This window comes from Melozone crissalis, unplaced genomic scaffold (genome assembly GCF_028551555.1).
Source record: "Melozone crissalis strain CALT ecotype California unplaced genomic scaffold, PUWL_Pcris_2 ptg000081l_1, whole genome shotgun sequence".
In the NCBI taxonomy this organism is placed as follows: domain Eukaryota; kingdom Metazoa; phylum Chordata; class Aves; order Passeriformes; family Passerellidae; genus Melozone; species Melozone crissalis.
The window spans coordinates 133131-149447 of NW_026535858.1; positions in this window are offsets into that span (position 1 = coordinate 133131).

The following is a 16317-nucleotide window of genomic DNA, read 5'->3' on the forward strand; positions in this document are numbered from 1 at the left end:
AAACACATGTACACGTGTAAAAAAAAACAAAAAAAAACCACACACACACACGAATTGCCCTCCCCCTCCGGACCCCCCCTCCCCACCCGCCCGCCCACCCCACCCGCCCCCCCTCCCTCCCCCCCCAGGGCCCCGTCCGGAGGAGGGGGTCCCCGGGAGGGGGCGGGGCCCGGACCCCGTCCGGAGGAGGGAGCCCGGGGGAGGGGGGCGGGGCCAGGAGGGGGGAATGCCCCCCCTCCACCCCGCCCCCCTCCCCCGGGGCCCCCTCCCCCGGAGGGGGCCCGCCCCGCCCCCCCCCCGGGACCCCCTCCTCCGGAGGGGGCCCTACCTACCTACCCCCCCCCCTACAGGACCCCCTCCTAATGAGGGGGCCCTTCCTAACCCCCCCGCCACCCCCCCGACCCCCTCCTAACGAGGGGGCCGCTGTAACCCGCACCCCCCGCCCCAGGACCCCCCCAGTGTGATGTAGGGACAGCCGGAACCCCGGCGGTGTGGGGCGGTGCTTGAACTGCAATGGGGGGACCCGCGGAGCGGCTCCGGCCCCGTGTGGGGACCCCAGCGAGGGCGGGGGCGCCGGGCTCCGGCCCTCGGGGCTTTATTATTGCCCGGCACCCCGCGCCCCGCGGTGCGAGGGAAGGAGGAGAGCGGGGAATACAGAACGAGAATAGGGGAGCGGGGGAGAGGTCGGGGTGTGCAGGGCGGCAAGGGACGGGGCGGGGGGGAAGGCAGGGTGGCGAGGGAGGGGAGAGGATGGAGGAATAGGGTAGGGTTAGGTAGGGATGAGTAGGGTAGGGATGGGTGAGGGAATAGGGAGGTGGGATGGGAGGGAGGGGCGGGGGGCGGCCGTAGGGGGGGAGGGAGGGGAGGGCTAGGGGGGAGAGGGAGGGGGGGGGGTTTGGGGGGGGGGGTGGGTGTGGGGGGTTGGGGAGGGGAGGAAGGGAGGGTGGAAAGGAGAGGTGTAGAGAAACAGGAATACTAAAGAAAAGAAACGCAGAAGAAAACAAAGAGAAACAGAGATATAGAGCCCCGACCGACAGCAACCTACCCCACCGAACGCCGAGGAGCAAATGGCTCCGCCGGCCCCCCCCCCGCGCCTTAAATACCCCAAGGCCCCGCCCCGCGCAGGCGCACTGGGGTCGCTCACACCTGCGCACGCCCCGCCCCTTGCACCTGTGCCGGCCCCGCCCCCGGGCCCCGCCTCCCCCCCGCCCCCCTCCCGCCCATAAAAGCCGCCGGGGCCGCGCCGGTCCCGCTTTCTGCGGGGCATCTCGGCTCGGGATGCGGCGGGAGCGTCGGTCGGAGCGCGGTGCGGAGATCCGGATCCGGGGCTGCTGCTGCTGCTGCGGCGGCTGCTGCGCGGGGACCGAGGCGCTCAGGTAGGACCGGGATCGGGATCTGGGCCCGGGGATTCGGGTCCCGGTCCCGCCGGTATTCCCTGTGGGAGCCGGGCCGAGCCGCTTTTTCCCCGGCGGGCAGGGCACTGGGGTAGTTACCCGGGGTGCCGGGGCCGGAGGATCGAGGGGGGATCGGGGCTGGATCGGGACCGGCATCACCGCGGGCGGGAAGAGCCGCTCCGGGACAGGCGGCGCCGCTCTGGCTGCGGCCGGCGCGGGGCTGGGTCCCGCCGGGCCTCCGGGCACGCTCCGGCTGCGGCGGCAGGGAGCCGGTGCTGTGCCGCTGCCGCGCCCGCCAGGAGAACGACGCTGCCCGGGAGCGGCCGCTGGATCGCAGCGGGAAGGACACGGAGACCGCCCGTACCGGCCCCGAGACCCCATCGGCATCGCCGCTCGCTCAGCGCCGCTGCCCGTCCCGGCCCGGTAACCCCGGGGGGACACCGAGCCCCCTCCCCCGGCCCGATAACCCCGGGGGGACACCGAGCCCCTCTCCCGGCCCGGTAACCCCGGAGGGACACCGAGCCCCTCTCCCGGCCCGGTAACCCCGGGGGAACACCGAGCCCCTCCCCCGGCCCGGTAACCCCGGGGGGACACCGAGCCCCTCTCCCGGCCCGGTAACCCCGGGGGGACACCGAGCCCCCTTCCCCAGCCCGGTAACCCCGGGGGGACACCGAGCCCCCTCCCCCGGCCCGGTAATCCCGGGGGACACCGAGCCCCTCCCCCGGCCCGGTAACCCCGGGGGGACACCGAGCCCCTCCCCCGGCCCGGTATCCCCACGAGCCCCGCGCTCCCCCGCAGCCACAGCGCCCGCAGCCCCCTCTCCGTGCCCGCGCCCCGGGGGCTGCAGCCCCGGCCGGGAGCAGCCGCTCTGGGACGGCCGCTGGGGCCGAGGCGTTGCTGCTCCCGCTCCCGCTGTGCCTGGGCTGGGACCGGAGCCCAGGGAAACGCTGGGGAAAAACAGTGAAAACTCTTTGCTCTTTATTTGCAGAGCCGCGAGGATCATCGAGGCAAACGCTGAGCAGCGACCGGCCCGGCCGCCCATCGATCACAGACTTTTGGCCTTGCCAGCGCCCTGCTCCAAACACCTGGGCCGATGCCAGGGTTGTTCCAAAGCCCTGCTGGGATGGCAATGACCCCTTCTGTGAGTGCTGCTTTGCACACCGGCCCCTGCAATGGCTGCAGGGCAGAACCGGCTGGCACTCAACCTGGCAGCACCGAGCTCTTCCCCATGACCCTGATTGTTCTGCCCTTTCCAGGATTTCCCCAGCAGCTGTGAATGTGCTCCCACCATGTCCCTTTGTTTCCCCAGGAAGAAGCGAACCAGACGAGTGCTGAGGGCTCCTCTGGAGAGCGGCAGGGGGCGTTTCCTGCAGGTGAGTGCTGCCAGCTCAGAGCCACGGTGGCTGCCGAGGCCGGGGCTGTTCCCCTGGCCCAGAGGCGTCGGTGTCTCCTGCTCGCTGCCAGCCGCGCTCCCTGCTGTTCCCTCGGGGTGTCCCGGCTGGCCGGGAGCGCGGGGCAGGAGGAGCCAGAGGCTCCTGAAGGCAGCGGCCCCTCGTGTCTGTGGGATCTGCAGCAGGAGCTGTGCCTGCACCGCGGCTCCTGGGCCAGGGGCTGCTCTGAGCAGGCCCGTGGAAATGCTCCGGCCCACACGGAGCACCCGGAGCCCGGGAGGAGCCCAAGGAGCAGCTGGCATCACCTGGCACCGGAGGCACGGCCCGTCTGCACGGGGGCTGGCACAGCAATGCCCGGTTCAGAGCTCCCACACGGCTGCAGGTACGTCCCAGCCACCCCACATCCCTTCCCTCCTCCCCAGCCTGAGGCCATCGTCCCTCAGCAGCGTTAAAGCCAAGGCAATCTTCCCCCACAGATACTGAACCCCAGGCAGGAGCCCTCAGAGACACCCGAAAATCAGCGGGATGGAGTCTGGAGTGTTCAGGATCCAGCTGCAAGTGCACAAGTGATGGAAAGCTCTCACAGGTGGGTCCCACTGGAGGTGTGCTGAAGACAGGGATGTGCATCCCTTTCCTGAGGGAAAAGAATTTGTAGAGGCCACTGCTGAGGCTCTGAGAGGAGCTGAGCTCCTGCAGGGAGAGATGTCCCCCCTGGGCACAGGGGCTGCCCCAGCACGGGCTGGGAGCACATCTGGCCACTGCCTTCTCCTGCTTTAAACACCACCGGGATGTTCTCCATCCTGGAGCTCAGGGGGTGACACCAGCTCAGTTCCAGGCAGCTCTGTCCAGTGCCCCCAGGGACATCACCGGGGCGAGGGGTATAAATGCCAGTTCTGTGCCACAGAACCCTGTCCTTGTCCCCGTGCTGCTGCTGGGCTCCCTTGGAAGCTCTGCTGCTCCTGGCACAGCCGCTGTCCAAGGCAGCAGCCCTGCATGGCAATGCCCAGCTCCATGGGGCACTGGGAGGTCACTGCAGCGGGAATGGAGCAGGGAATTTGGGGCTCTGGGTGTGATTCAGCACAGCCAGCATAGCTGACAGGGAACCCCAAATCTGGGCACCGCACAGAGAACAATCCTTGTCCTGCCCCGTCAGCTCAAACCCCTGGGCTGGGAAGCTTTGGGAATTAAATATACGGAATTACACAAAGCACAGCAAGCGGCATCACCCAGAGGGACAATCCAGGTCCCAGACAATTCCTCCTCCATCCTCTATGGGGGAAAACACCCTGGGCCTGCCAGGAGCTCTGGCTCTGCTTTTCCTCCAGCTCCTGAGCAGTGTCAGGGCCACCACGAGGGCTTTAAAACCCAAATAAACCCCACATCCCACACAGTGAATAACCCAAATAAAGAAACGCATTCTTGTCATCAAAGCTCAGAGCTGTGTTAGGAGTTGTGACAACAAGCTAATGGGATTCCCAGGAATCTCATTCATGCTCCTGGTTTCATTTTCATGTGGTTTTAATCCCTCAGTGGGCAGCCTGTACAACTTCTCCTGGCATTCAGAGGTTGAGCAGGGCTGGCTTTGGATTGACCTTCACCTCTGGCCCCAGGCTGTGCAAACACACCTTGTGCCAGGGTGGGTGAGCTCCTCGCCTCAGCTTTTCCCTCCTAAACGTGCCCTTACTCATCTCTGTGCAGATGAACTCACACTTTGCCCCAAACCATCCGCTCCTCACCTCCATGTGGCCTCCGAGTGTCCCTTCTGCTCCTCACAGGTGCCCTGGTGACCCCGCGTTGGTCCCTTTGCCCTTCCCCAGCCCGAGGCCGCTCCTCTGCTCGCTCTCTCCAGCCCCATCCCACAGGGATCCTCTTGTCCCCTCCCTGCTGGCTGCTGCCGAGGAAGGAGCGCACAGTGAGTCCCAGTGCTGTCCCCTCAGCCCTGGAGAGGCCTGGCTGCGGCCCTCGGATTTCCCAGGGGAATTGTCTGCTGCTCTCCCCTCAATGACCTCAGCAATTCCCTCACAAATGCCACCTCACTGCCCCTGACATCCCCTCCCATTCCATTTTCCCACACAAACAGTTCTTGTATCCCCTCTAGATTGCACCAGGATTTCAGCTGCATGCATGGCATCATCTGTGCCCACTGCTCCTTACTCACCCAACCAAAATCAAGAGCAAATGCTGGTTGGGCTTTAATAAGAACTTGAAATAACTTTAAAGCAAAACAAATCACCTTTTTCTCCTGTGGTTTTTTTTTCCTTCAGATGCTGGGCTTACCTCTGAGGATGTGTGCTGAGCTCTCAGTGGAGGCACTGTCAGGCTGAAGGGCTGTGAGTCTGTGTTCTTTCCCTGGCACCAGCAGTGCCCCAGTCCCTGTTCCCAGGCTGTGCCCAGGCTGTGGCAGCACGGGCAGACTCAGCTCTCAGCACTCCCTGCTCCAAACACAGCTCTGGCCTCCACTGCCATCTGTCTCTGCTGGGAGCCTTTCTCCTGGAGAAACCAAAGAATGGCTCGTGGTGGCACTTTGGAGACTCAATGTGCACAAAGGGAGGTGAGGGATGGAATGCTGCTCCAGGAGCCCCTGGGATCTGCAGGGCTGCTCAGGGAAGGGACAGTCGCTGCTCAGGGAAGGGACAGTCACTCCCTGCAGTGCCCCAGCCCCCCTGCAGCACCAGCACAGGCTGCCAGCTGGGCTCTGCCAGCCCCTCTCTGCCACCCTCCCTGTGCAATCCAGCCCCGGGCCTGAGCCCAGAGCCCTGGCTGGCAGCCCAGGGACACAGGGACACTGCCAGGGATGAGGCACATTGCCAGCACACGCTGCCAGCAGGGCACACGGGCCCCCCTGGAGCTCCTGTGGGGCTGGCAGGAGGGCACAGCCCCGGGGCTGGCGGTGCCAGTGACGGCAGCACAGTGCCACGGTCTGGTGGCACGGCAGGGACACCAAGGGCAGCAGTGCCCAGGGAGGGGCACGATGGATTCTGCTCCCTGTGCTGCCCCGTGCCAGCAGGAAAGCTCCAGGGGATGGAAACTCCTCCCCTTGCCCCAGCCCCAGATCAGCCCTGCTCGGTCTCACCCCCGGCTCTCACCTCCGGCTGCTCTGGGGCTGCTGCCACATCCCTGCCAAGGTGCCAAAGCCACCTGGGACAGGGCTCCCTCCCCCTGTGCCTCAGGGCATGGCAGGGACCAGGGTGCTCCGGCAAGGACAGCCTGGAACAAAGGTGGGAGGAGTCTGGTGATTTGCCTGCCCTGAAAGAGAGGAGGAAAAGAAAATTAAGTCCACTGAGGAAATCAAAGGATCCCAGCTCTCACACGGTCACAGACATCTTTCCATTAAAATCCTTTCTTTAGCATTTTCCCTTCTGGGAAGCTGAGGCCCCAGAAAAAGAATGCAAACAATGGTTCTCTGCTGCTGAGGAAGGCAACAGGTGCAGCTGTGATTGGCTGTAGGATGTGTATAATTAATGTATAATTAATGGCCAATCACGGACTGAGCTCCTCTGTTATTCATTCTTTTCTATTCTCAGCTTAGCCAGCCTTCTGAGAACTTTCCTTCTATTTCTTTTCAGTACAGTTACAATGTAGTATATGTATCATAAACTAATAAATCAAGCCTTCTGAACACGGATCAACATTCTCGCCTCTCTTCACCTGCAAACCCCTGTGCCCACTGTCACACTCCCACTGCTGCCCTGATTGCTCCCTGTGGGGTTTACCCATGGCAGGTGACACCAATGCAAACACAAACCTGTCCTTTCCCAGCATTTTCATTCCTGACTATTGCAGACATTAAAAGGAAGCTCATTTTCCATACCGCATTCTTTGCCCAATTTCACAGAACCATTTCTATCCCAGCCCCCACGTGTCAGCCATTCCCTCCTTTGCCACTGGACTTGGCACAAAGGCAGGGACACCTGGGATGCTGCATCACAAAAATCCCACAGAGAATCCCCTCAAAACCTCACAGAGAAAGGGTTTTTGCTTCTGGGACACAAGAAAGGCCTTTGACCATTTGCATCCACGTGGAAAGCCCCCATGAGCACTTGGTTTTAGAGATGTTGCACTTGGAGTTACAGACATGGAACTGCTCTGGGATTTGGCATTTCCTGCACCCACACGAACACATAAAGGAATGAAGGGCAGAGTCCCAAAGTTTGGTTATTCCAGTGCTGCTCTGGTAGTGCCACTTGGCACACCAAAATCCACAGCAACACCTAAAAAATGAAAAGCAACTTTCACCCCACATCCCCCTTCCTTTTGATTTTGCAGTTCTGGGCTCCCCTTAGGAACAGGTTACAGAGGAGAAGAGCCCAGGAGCTGCTGCCAGCCAGGGCACCAAGCAGCTGTGTCCCACAGACGGCCCTCACAGCTGATGCTGTTCCAGGACAGCTCCAGCCCAGCCCTGCCACGGCCACCTGCAGCGCTCGGTGCCAGCCCCAGGGCAGAGCCCGTCCCTGTGCTGTGCCAGAGCTCGGTCCCTCTCCCTGGGACGGCCCTGCCCTGGCCAGAGCTGGCTGCAGTCCCTGCCAGCTGCGCTGCCCGGGCTGCGGGGCACAGCGTGTGCCCTCTGGGAGAGCTCCACGGGCACCCCCGGTGCCCACAGCGCTGCCGGCAGCCCCTGGCACGGGACACAGGGCCTGCCCGCGGCTCCCGCCCTGGCACCGAGGGTGGCACGGCGCAGAGGCCACGGCAGCCGCGCCAACGCCGCGCGATGGCACCGACGGCACCGAGAGCCCGGCCCGGAGCCGCTCCTGCCGGCACAGAGCCCCAGGTGCTGCCAGGGAGCCCCGCAGCCGTGACAGGGACACGGCCACAGCAGCGCCCGGCACACACAGAGCCGTCCCCGGCCGCTCCACCGGCCCAGCTCTGTGCTCAGCTCGGGTGTCCCTGCTCCGGGCAGGAGCGGCCACACAGCCCCGGGGCTGGGCACACCCTGCCCTGCAGCAGGGAACACGGGCTCAGGGAGCTCGGGGACACTGCTGTCCCCAGAGGGGTGTGACACACACCCAGAGTGTGCATCTCTAACAAGCACAGCCCGTACCTGTCCCTGCAACAGACTCGCCTGCGTTATTTCCTCAAAGTCTCTGCTTTGGAATATTTTGCCATTCCCAGTGTTTGAACAAGACTGACCGTGAGCTCTGCACCCTGGCCATGCCCCAGCCCTGAGGAAGAGCCGGACACGCTCACACCCGCCCAGTGTGAGGGAGCTGCTGCAGCATTTCAGCATTTCCAACCCGCCCTGCCCCGAGGGTGCCGGCCCAGCAGCGGGTACGGGGCAGCAGCAGAGCAGCAGCAGCAGCAGCAGCAGCCCCGGCACTGCCAGCACTCGGCTGCCCCATCCCCGCTGCCCAGCACTCCCAGCTCTGTGCCCAGGGCTCCCAGCAGGAACCCGGGGCCCTTCCCAGGTGCCATCCCCACAGAGCCACCGCTCTCCCCTCTGCCCGCCCTCCTGCCCAGCCCTCACCCCTTGGATCGCCACCGCCCCCCCAGGACACAGAGGAGCCTCTCGGTGCCAGCCGGGACCCGAACCGTTCCGGTGCCTCGGGAAATAAACACAAACAAACTCGTCCCCATAGGGTAACAAAATGTCTCGGTGCCCGGCTCCTGTTTCCTAAGGCAAAACACACGGAGCGGGGGAAATGGCAAATCCCAAACCCAACAAAGCCTGGTTTGTCATGGGCTTCCATCAGGACTGCTCAGGGTTCCCAGTGCCCCTCGGCTGCAGCCACAGGAGCAGCTTCTCTCTGGGACCCCGGGGGGCACAGGGACCCCCATCCCGGAGCTTCCCGGGACACAGAGCCCAGCCCGGCCTGAATGAAACACAACCAATGCAGTCATTGCCTCTGGCACTCGTGTGTGAGCTGTGGCACAGCATCACTGACCACAACCACCCTGAGAGAGCACAATCTGTGACTACTGCTCTCGATAAAGTACAATCTGTCAGCTCATGTATGCACTGCAGAGCTTTTATAAACAGCAGGGTAACAGATGCTATCTTAGACTGTAGCATAACAGAGACCGTGAAATGGTAAAATGCTTTTACATGTAAGGAACTCAGACAATGGTGTAAGATAATTAGGTGATTTGCCACATCTGGGGACAATCTTATCTGAAACACAAGATAACAGAAACAGAAACAAGAGCACCGAAAAAAAAGAAAAATGATTGACTCTCGTTATCAAATAACGAGGGAGTGAAAATAAAACAGGATGGCACCACAGGAAGAAATAAAGTATATTGGCTAAATCCACAAGATGGCACGGAGGTTAAAACCAAGCAAAAGAACATCTCAACTCCAAGGACTTTTTGAACACGTATAAACTCCAATGAACACGCACACACCGCTGCAATGGAACAGAATACCGAGAACACGGTTTAAGGTGACCGGCTGCTCCTGGCAAACAGCCCAGCACCCCAGCGCTGCCCTTCATCCCTTAACAAACGTGTCAAAGTTCTCAGGAGTGAACTTTGTTTCCCACACAACAAAGCGCTGTCCCCGCAGCCGGGACGAGCCCCAGTTTCATTCCACGGAACGCGACCCCAGAGAGCCGCAGGGCCCGGGACAGCCCCGTCCCACCCACAGCGGGTCCCCCGCAGCAGCAGCAGCGCCCGAAGCAGCCCCGGCCCGCTGTGGGCGCCCCGGCCCCCTGTGGGTGCCCCCGGCCCCGCTCCCCCCGCTCCGGCCGCTCACCTGAGGGCACCGCCCGCCGCCTCCCGCCGCCGCTGCCGAGCCGAGGGCATCGGCCCCGCTCCTGCCTCCGAGGCCGCGTTCTGCGCTGCAGGGCGCGCTCCGGGGAACGCGGGCCCGGGCAGGGACACGGTGGCCCGGGCTGAGGCGGCTGTGCCGGCGCTCTGTCCCCTCACGGGGCTCAGGCCGGGCAGCGGTGCCCCGCCACCGGCCGCCATTGCACCGCGGAGCAGAGTCAGGGACGGCCGAAGAGCCGAGCGCGGCCGAGTGGAGCCGACAACAGCCGAGTGCGGCCGAATGGAGCCGACAACAGCCGAGTGCGGCCGACGACAGCCGAGTGCGGCCGACAACAGCCGAGTGCGGCCGACAACAGCCGAGTGCGGCCGACAACAGCCGAGCGTACCCGAAGGGCCGACGCTGGCCGGGATTTGCCGAAGCGATCCGAGTTTACTGAGGTGAAAGGAACGGAACGGGACAGAACCGCGTTCAGCCGAACCGAACTAGATAAGCAAAACCGAACTAGATAAGCCGAACCAACCTGAACATTACGGGGTCGTTGACTCAGCCATCTCTCAGTGCGGGCAGGCACCCTCAGCTCCGAGGAGCTGCGCAGAGCGAGCGCTTGGTCCCTTGGGAAGCACGGAGTGATCAGCCCCAGTGACAGCAAAGTACAGACAAATGCCACGCTCAGCCCTGAGGATTCAGGGGGATTCAGAGCCAGTGGCCTAGAACCTGCCACAATTACATCTACAATTGCAATGTAATTATGGTGTGACAGTGCAAGGCTGCAGTTCAGAGAGCCCAGCCATTCCACTGGGGCTGGGGACATTACTGAGGGGGTTTTGTGTCGGTCTGATGGGTCTGAGCAGCATCAAGAACTAAAAGGAGATTTTACAGAAATGTTTTGAGACTGATTGCCCCAAAAACTTGGGCTGCTTCTAGGGGGACAAAAGAGTGAAAAAGATTTCTGTTGAATTCCTGTCAGAAAGTTCAGACCCACTGGTTCAGCTATGGAAGGGATGGGTACGATGCACCACAGAAAGAGACAAAACCAGAAAGGTAAAAAGATCTATCTCCCATCCTTCCCCAAACACGCTGCAAGGAAAAAGTTTCCCACAATGAAATAACCAAGAACTGGCTCCTACCTCTGGGGTTCAGTCCTACATTCTGTCCCAGTGCTGAGCGGGATGAGCGGCAGGGCTGTGCAGCCCTCATCAGGGGAGACGCGCCCTTAAAAGCTGCCACACATCAGGGGGCACCAGGCACGTCTGCAGGAGCAAGGAGTGGCACAGAGCTGCTCTGGAAAAGGAATCCCCCTGAGCACAGCAGACAGGAGCTGCCTGAGCAGCCCTGCCGTGCCCGGGCTCCCGCCTCTGCGGGCACATCCACGGCCTCGTGCTGCGGAGCACTTGGATGGGTGCCACTGCACACACGGCCTGAATGGAGTCATGGGCTTATCCAGGTGTGGGACTGCAGCTACGTCCCTGGAATAAAAGCACTGGCACATAAACTCTGTTTTGTAGGAGGGTAACTACATACTGAAGTCATACAAACACGTAAAACTTACACTGTTCACAGAAAAAAAAGGAAGCACTGCCATTACTGTCAATAATACAGAACATGAGAATATGCACCTCACCTGTCAACATCTAAAGGTCAGAGCATTTCCATCCTGGAAATGCTTCCCAGATGGATCCTCTGAAAATTTATAGAAGCATGCTGAAGCAAAACACAAGCTGAACATATTTGGGGTGAGAGGACCAAAGAAGGAACTAAGACAATTATTGCGGCTGAGCCTCATCCAGCGTCAGTTCTGGGTCTCAGGCGGATCTGGAGGAGCCCCATTTCTGCTGCAATCCTCTTTCTGCACGGCCTGGCGTGGTGTTCTGTGGCTGCCTGGAAACTCTGCTCCCTCTGGGCTCTGACTGAAACACTGCACAGCGTGCAGGGCAGCAGAGACTCATCCCGAGGCTCCTCAGTTATCCCTGCTCTGCTGGAAGCTGCCACTCCTCTGACAGCCAGCTCCTACCTGCTCTATGCTCACAGCTTTTCAGTTTCCCATCCTAGGGACACAGAGCACAGCAATACTCTTTTCTTTCTCCTGGCTTGTGCTCTTTGTTGATTTGTGAAAACATCTCTCAGGATAGGTGATAACTTCTGGCTTTGTACTGCAGGCACGGTTTTTCTCCTGGTATCAGCTCCTTCAAAGCCTGAAAGGTTACCTTGTTTTCCCTCACTTGCTAACTTCATGGAGGTCGCCTTCCTGCTGCTCAATTAGATTGCATTTTTGCCACGTTGGATAGACAGGAATAGAAAGGAAAGAAAGCAGAAAGAGCCCCCAAACCTGCCACTATTTCCCATTTTTGGAACTTCATGTTGCAACAAAATCAATTCCCGTAACTCCATCGTGGCAACCCCAAAACCCTGAGGTTCATCTTAGCTCCACTGAATGAGAATTAGAAACAGGGAGTTTAATTTTAATGCAATTTTAGGATTGAGACACAGGCTGAATTTCCATGAATCTGATTGTTTTCATGTTTGCTGCTGCCCAGAGCCCAGCCCACATCCCTGGCGCTGCAGTGATGCCCTGGAGCTGGATCTGCTGGGGCAGCTCTTCTGGAACTGTGCCAAAGGGGGGGCTTGCAGAGCTCTGGGTTGTACTTCCATGAGTGCAGAAAGAAAGGAGGGTTTTACAGACCAGGGCACTGGGGAACAGTGCTGGGAGCAAACAGCCATTAATGCGATCCATCCTTTATCACCCAGGAAGAATTTGTACAGCAGACACTAACCTAACTCATGTTTCACTGCTGTTTCCCTTTTCCACAAGGAGTGAGGCAAATCTAAATCTGGTTTGGCTGCCAGGTGTGAAGAGAAGCTCTGAAGTGCTGGGTTTGTGCACGGGTTTGCTCACAGACTGCAGGCTGTGCACTGGCTCTGAGCTCACCTCAGGTTCTGCTCACTGGCTCCTTACAAACAGCCCAGCTTCCCCAAGTGCCGCTGCAGCAGCCAGAATGCCTCAGTCCGTCAGTGAACCCAAGCTGAGAAATAAATATCCGTACTCACGATTGCAGAAGGGGCTTGGGGCGTTTTCTGATTGTCTGAGGAACTCAGAAACTCTTGGTAACTCTCCCATTCCTGGCAGGGATCTCAGAAATGAGGAATGGCTCTTCACAAGTCACTGACAGGTGCAAGGCTTTCCTTTGGCAGGTCTCTGAAATAAAGCACAAGTCAGGTTTGGTGGGAAGCAGTTACTGTGATTTACAAAGCAATATTTAACATTAAAGCAGAACATGAAACTCCTTGTGTTTGTTGAGCTGTCAGATGGAAAAATTCTGACTCTACTGAGCTGAGCTCTACTGAAACAGAAGATTTTGACCATTTTGTAACACTTTCGATGCTTCTAAAGGAGAACAGATCTTGAAACGACAACTTAGATGTTCTACATCTAATATTCAGGAACATTTTTATATAAAAGCATGTAACAATCAAAGATCCCTCAGTAACTACTGAAAGGATCTGGCATTTTTTGTTAATTCTCCAGTTAAAAAAAAAAAATCTCAACTCAAGCAGTCACGAATTCTCTGCAGAAGGAATGTTTTCTGGTGTCTGTCAATAGCACTTCAGTGCACAACAGTGCTTAAGAGTTTCCAGTAGTCTGGGAACACGGCAATCTTTTTCCTCAGATATTAGGATAAATACATACTGAAGTATTTATAGGTGTGTATATATATGTGTGTGTGTGTGTGTGCTGCTGTGCCAGATTTCACAGGCATTCAGCAGCCAGCCACAGCACATTTTGTGACCCCACACCTCCACTCAAAGCGGGAAATCTCATTTGACCTCATTCCTGTCTAACACAGTTATATCCCAACGGTGTCAAAATGGGAGGGAAAACCTGGATAAGCAGGAAAGGAAAACAAACAAAGACATTCTTTGCAATAGCCCTGTAGGATAAGGGCAGCAGTTCAGCTGCCTGATAATTGCCTTGCCATGGAAGGCGTTGTGAGTGAGGGATTGGTTTGGGCTGTGTCTCACCTGGAGCTCCGTGGATGATCTGTAATTCAGAACAAAACCTCCCAGACTGGAAAGGTGATTCCAGTGACCTGTGCTGGTGAGAGGACGGTTTAACATCAGCATCCAATTCCCTGCCACAGACCAGGAGGACACATCACCCCAGGCCCAAAACTGAAAATCTCCACTGGCAGCAAAAGGGTTCTGTGCTATAAAAAAATTCCCTTGTCAAATGGCTCCTGCTGAAAGGAAGCCAGGAAAATTCAATGCAGTGTAAACAGAACACGGACTGGGAGTCCCCCACTGCGAGTTCGGTTTACCTGGATGGGTTCCAGGGAAAAATAACAGCACACAAGCCAGTGTATGGATACACCAGCCTGCTGCACTTGGCACATCTTGTGTGGAGTAATTAAAAACCAGCCCCTGGTAAATTATGCAGCAGGAGTTTTGTACCGCAGGAATTAAAGTGCAGTTTCACACACTTTTATAATCCTTGCTTTCCCAGTAGCTACAATCTGACAGCACTAAGTCCCATGAAGATGAGGAGAATTTGAGTCCTTGTTTTGTTTCCAAGATGGGCCTCCTGTGCACAGAGTTGTTGGGAACCGGGCTGCTACTCCTTGGTAGTGAGCTGATGTTAGCAGAGCAAACAAAAATATCCAGCAGAAATAACTTTCCACGTCTGTTTTCAGCACCTGCCACCCGGGGATGCCCAACCTCGGTGGCTCCTTGTGCACCAAGCGTCTCCTCCCCTCCTCCCTCCCTGTGACAGCAATGCAGCTGCACTGACTCTGTGACCTCTGAGCTGCACAGAGAGCAGTGAGGGAGGAGCCATTCCCTGGGAGTGCAGTTCCAGCTGAAGCGCGGGCTCCTGTCCAGCCACTCACCCCCTGAGCTCCATCAGAGTCACAGAGACTCCAGGGGGAAATCCAGGTGGGATCCCACCCATCTGGGACTGTGCTGCACTCCTGAGAGGAGACAGAGCAAACCTGAAGCCCTGCCAGCCTGGGAAAAGCATTCCCATCGTGGCATCATCTTCTAGATATGATAAATCATAGCCTATCTTTTTGCAAATTGACCTGTGAGTTCCTGGCAGCAAATCAATAGGACACACATGAACAATAACAAGGCAATGACAACACTGTGCATTATCCCAGGCCCCAGATGGAAGCCTGGGGAACGATCAGTATGATAAAGATTCAGCACTGCTGCTCTCTTACAAAGGAATGCCAAAGTCACAGACTCGTTTCAGAAGGCAGCTGTGCAACACACCAAACCCACCTGCCACGAGATGCAAAGAAAACCCCAAATATAAAACACTTCCTCGTTGGTTTGTCTGTTTCCTCTCCCCCAGACTTCCATTCATTTGAACTGGAATTCAGGGGAGCAATTTTTTGTCCTTGTTTGGAGGAAAAGCAAGGAAGGGAGGCAATTATCCATTTATCCTTAGCCCAAAAGCTCAAAGACACAAACTCACTTGCCCACCACGGCAATGTGAAAGGGGGAGTTTTTCCCCCAGCCCCTCCGTGCACTTTGTTTGTCTCTGATTTTAATGCCAGTCTGAACTGCCAGGGGGCACAGCCCAGAGACAGCCATGCTCAGGGGCACGGCCCAGGCGTGGCACCTCCCTGCAGGCTGGCAGGGAATCATTTCCAGTGCCAGCTGCGGGGCTGGCTGGGGCACAGGGCAACAGAGCCAGCCCTGAGGCCAAGGACTGACTGAGCACTGATCCCCAGGGGTGTTTGCTTCTCCCTGTCAGTCTGCAACCTGCTCTGTGCACAGGCAGCCCAGCACAGACTGCCCAAGGTCAGACAGTTCAAGGAGAGGGGATGAAGGCAGAACTGAGGGAGAAGAGGCAAACCCATGAGGGCAGCAGCTCTGCAAACAGCCCTGCCCATCCAGCCTGTGCTCCTGCCACAACAAGCTCCCTCGGGCACTGCTCTCAGGATCTACCCAATGCCACCTTACTGGGCAAGGTTTCACAAATGAGAGCCTGAAAAGATGATGCCAACTTGTGCCAGAATTCCCAGAACTATGTAAAATAACTTCCTCAACCAATGCAAGGTGGCACATGGCGGCTACCCTTCCATCTCACTTAGATTTTCATTCTGGATTACCAAGGGCAGGGTGAAAATAAAATGCCTTTCCTGAAAGGCAGCCAAAAGCCAAGGTTTCCAAATTCCAGTTTATGTTCAGAGCTTTATCACAATTTCACATGAGTAACAATTTCATACAAATAAGTTCTTTGCACATAAATTTCCACAACTGCCTCAGGGTGCATTTAAAGTCATTTATCTCCACATGGGTGCACTGTTTTAAGAACTTTAAGACTCAACTCAAGATGAATCCACAGTCTGTGGTTACAAGCACAGAGCAGAGAGACTCACGCAGCTTCAGCCCCAAGACAGGCAGCACCCATGGGGAGCCAGGGGACAGTCCCCTCCTGATCCCATGACACCACGAGCACTGAAGTGACTGTGCCCTTCCAAGTGAAGGGTGCCAGTCCCCAGCTCTGTGGCACATCGGCCAAGGGAGGTGTTGGAAAGTGCTGCTGCAAGGCTCTCTCTGTCAGGGTGCGGTCCCACCTTAATTCTGGGCACTTTTCAGCAAACTCTGCTTGTAGGGAGTTTTTTATCCTTTACAGTGTCCGTACCTCTGACTTTTAAACAGCGTTTGTTGCAAATCAGAACCGCCTCAAAGCTGAAAAATCTCACTTTGGGAATTATCTAAAAAAACAATCAAAATTCTTTAGGGAAACCAGATGAAGTTTGTCAGACAGCTGCAGTTCCCAGCTGTTTGCAGCATTTAGGGAAAGAAACTCGGAGGTGTTTTTCCC